Source organism: Corylus avellana, chromosome ca6 (genome assembly GCF_901000735.1).
Source record: "Corylus avellana chromosome ca6, CavTom2PMs-1.0".
NCBI classification, from domain to species: domain Eukaryota; kingdom Viridiplantae; phylum Streptophyta; class Magnoliopsida; order Fagales; family Betulaceae; genus Corylus; species Corylus avellana.
In genome coordinates this window covers 11266380-11270625 of record NC_081546.1, presented here as the reverse complement: position 1 = coordinate 11270625, position 4246 = coordinate 11266380, and positions in this window count along the sequence as shown.

Sequence of the window (4246 nt, the reverse complement as noted above, 5' to 3'; positions counted from 1 at the left end):
TTTAAAAAAAAGTTGATTTTTTTTTTTTTACACCCCCGAAGTAATTTATGTTAACACTTTATCCCTCGAAGTAATTTATGTTTACACTTTACCCCTCCGAGGGCATTTTCGAACTTTTTGGTTGAAAAGTGTTAAGTGCCGCACACGTGACTTGGGTTCCGTCCAAAGTGACGGCCAAAATAAACGGATGGGGCTTTTGTATTAACATCTGAAACTTTTGGGGGAGGGGGATTTATGTTATTTTTTAAACATTGAGAGCAAAATTGCATATGCATGGATACTTCAGGGGGTAAAGTGTATTTAACCCTTAAATTTTTTAGTCTTGTTTGATAACCCAATCCCATTTAGGGCTCATAATAAGCCCTAATATTTGGCCCAATTTGTTCCGCTGATTGTGGCCCATTTTCAGCATATTGTTAAAGGCCCATTTATGTACACCATTTCTATCCACTACCATCTCCGACCACGACCTCTGGCCGCCGTCGCTAGCTACCTCTACCTCCAACTGAGCTCACACTCTAAGTTTCTCTTTGCAGTGCACATGATTATTGCTCATCTAAGCTCACATCAAGTTTTTTACACATGCTACATAGGATCTCATTAGCTTCATCCAACATATCTAGTGGTAGATCTCATAATAAATTTTTGATGCTTGCCACACTAGATCTCCTTTTCGCAAAAAATAAATGGGGTCAATCTGTTCTCTTTTCAAACTCAAGCTTCCAAAAACTTTCACATTGAGTTTGAAGGGCTGTTAGAATATATGATTGTAATCAAATTTGATAGCATTGAAATCATTTTGATTACATATCATCTCCTATCTTTTAGGTAATCATATTTGATTGACATTTTTCTCCACCTATCATACTTGTATCATCTTCCCCTACTCCAATTTCTCTATAAATACTAGTAATTGGTAATGCAAATAAATCAAGCAATAAAATTGAAAATGAATCCCTATTGGGCTCTTCCTTAGTGTTGGACATAGGTATCTAATGGTATCTAATACCAAACCACTTGTAAATAGTTTATCTCTATTATTTTTATTTCTTTTAATTTCTTTATCATTATGAATTTCTTCGCAAAACCCGCCATTGTTGATAACCACATTAGTCTTCTATAATATCTTTATGATTTGGATAATTGGGAAAGCATATCTAGTGTCAAAGACACATGTATAATGCATATTTGAAGTTTATGGAAGGGCAATAAGTGGTAGAGCATTAATTCTTTCACTACTTTTTTTTTTTTTTTTTTCTAAAAAAAAAAATTAAATAGTTTACATGAAACAATTTCTCTAATCTATTATTTTAGTAAGTACAGATAATAAGATCACTGACACACTGATTGAACTCAATGATCGCCTCAATCCTCATGATGGCAAACCACTTTGTGATCCTACTTTGTATCATAATTTGGTTGGCAGTCTTGTTTATCTTACTATCACTCAGGTTGATATCTTATATGTTGTCCATCCATCAGGTGAGTTAGTTCATTGTTGTTCTATGCTTCACCCATTTCACCATTGTGCTTCTCATTCTTTGCTACTATACCCCAAGTGTTTACTGAGGTTGCGATTAGCATTAGGAGGGCTAATGAGTTCGCTATGTTCATTAGGGTTCATTGGAAGTAACAATTTTGACGTTTGACTTTTGGCCGAACAATCGAGACCTTATGACCAAATGTTCGAGCCAAACCTTAGTGAAGAATGTTCGAGTGTGGACCACCGAATGTTTGATCTTAACCCTATCCTCGAACGTTCAAGCATGGATTACCGAATGTTTAATTTTGGAACCCTAGAATCATGGGGTAATAGTACACCGAATGTTCAACTATACAGAGACTTACAAATGCAACTCATTCTTATACACGACGCCTTTGTCCCCTATATATACTCCATCCCCTTCGCCCCCTACTTATTTTCGCCCCTTTCTAGTCAGCTTTGCTCTTGTGTGAGTGTGTGAGAGTGTTTTGATGGAGAAGAGGTATTCTTGGCTTTGTCCTTTCAAATGAGGTAGTTTTCTTAGCTTAACTCGTTGTTATGTTGTCTAGATGCTCTTCATAGCCTAACTTGTGAGATTGTGTCCTTCGATAGCATTGTTGGCATTAATCTTAGTTTAATGATAGCGTTTTAGTAATATTAGATATGGTTTCTTCTGCACTGATGCGTTATTATGGTTTAGGACTCTATTAGGGATCATGTAAAGACCTTAGGATTTGTTTGAGAATAATTTGGTTGCCTTTTTGTTCAAAACGGGTTTTTGGCGCAGCATCGAACGTTCGACCTTCCCTATTCGAACATTTAATGCCATGGCTGAATATTCCATACTCCATATTTGAATGTTCGATGGTCAAGTAGAAAGTGTATTTTGAGCGTGATTGGAGTTAGTGCTTGTTTTAGCTTAGAATTAGAACTGATGATAGGTCCCCTTTTTTTTTCTTTTTTTTTTTTTTCTTTTTTTTTTTTTTCAGATTTCAAGATTGTGGACCCTCACAAGTCACGAGGATTTTGAGAAAGCGCAATACAACCCGAGTGAGTAAAAACTCCCATGGATACTTATTATTGCTTTCTTTCCACTTAGCATGATTATTTTATATTTATCAAATATGCATGTTTACAACTTTTATGAAACCCATTTTGGATTATTGTGAACTCTACTTTATGTAAACACATGCTGATTAAACAAGATAATAGAAATGATGAGACTTGTAAAAACATGCATCTAAAAATAAAAATAATGAAATTGCATCGTATGACATGGTACACCAGTACGTGCAAGATAACGGTTATGGGCTTACTACAATTATAAGGATTAGCTCTATGGTCAAAAATATGTTTATTGTTTATGTTTGGCCTTAGATCCAGTATTTGTTTTGTGATTGGCACAACCATATTAGAATGGTGGTTATCATAGGCATACGTCATTAGCAGCGTGCTACACCCAGAGTCAGACTCGGACGGGCTACTTGTGAGCGGACAGTATATGTATGATATTAGGGGCACCACAGGTCCCTCAGGACTTCGCCAACCCTATAAAAAAGGAATTAAATAGGCAATATGGAGTTGAACTATGACATGATTCTCTTACTATAGTATGTATTAAATTTATATTGTATTCATGACAATATTATCAAATGATGAATTGTGACCTTGTATTGCTGCATGTGATTTATAAATAAGTGAGTTCACCATATACGCCATGTGCATTTATAAATAAGTGAGTTCACCATATATGCTATGTGCATTTATACTCACTAAGTCGTAAACTTACAGATTGATTCTTTTCCACCTATGAAGATGTGTTGTTTATAGATAGTATAGTCGAAATGAATCCTGGGAAGCATCCGGTTGTTTTGAGGGATTCAGATTATTTTTTAGGAGTTAGACCTTGTGTGGCTCAAGTACATGTGGGACACTAACAGAACTACTCGCCAATACATGATTTTGAGATTATTTATGTGATTTACCTTGTTAAGAGTAGGCCTTGATTATGTTTTGAGACAATGGTTTGGTTTGTAATCTCTAACTGATTTTGATGACTAGTTTTTGACCGTGACATTTGAATATTTATCTATGTTATGATGTCTAAGAATTACTCTGGTTATTTGTTGATTGTGAAATTAAATTATAGCTATCTCTGTTTATAAGTGAAGTCTTTTGTTGTAGACTCTTTTCAAAGAAGATGAGATTCCTGAGTTTTGTTCTTTGTGGAATAAGACTGGGAGGCGAACCATGAAATTAATTACCAGTTAATTAATCTCACTGGGGTATTACAGTTCCCTCTTTAGCTACGCGCTCATACTGATGCTGATTTGTTATGCTGACAATCCTACAGATTGTCTTTCTACTATTGGTTATTATTTTTTTATTATTTTATTATTTTATTTTTTATTTTCTACTTGACACTTCTCTTATCTCTCGGCAAAGTATGAAACTATTGTTGCTCAATCTAGCATTGAGGGAGAATATCATGCTCTAGCTAACACCACCTCAAAGCTCCCTTGGTTACAATGGCTATTACAGAACATGGGTACCTCCCTTTCTTCTCGTATATACTACGATTACAAGAGTACTATTCAGCTTGCTCATAATAATGTATTTCGTGAATGGAGCATATATATTGAGATTGATTGTCACTTTGTCCATCATCATCTTCTTCAGCGCTCGCTACAACTCCACTCCATTGTGTCTCATGACCAGCTCATGGACTTCTTCACGAAGTTACATCTTCTAAGGCATTTTCGC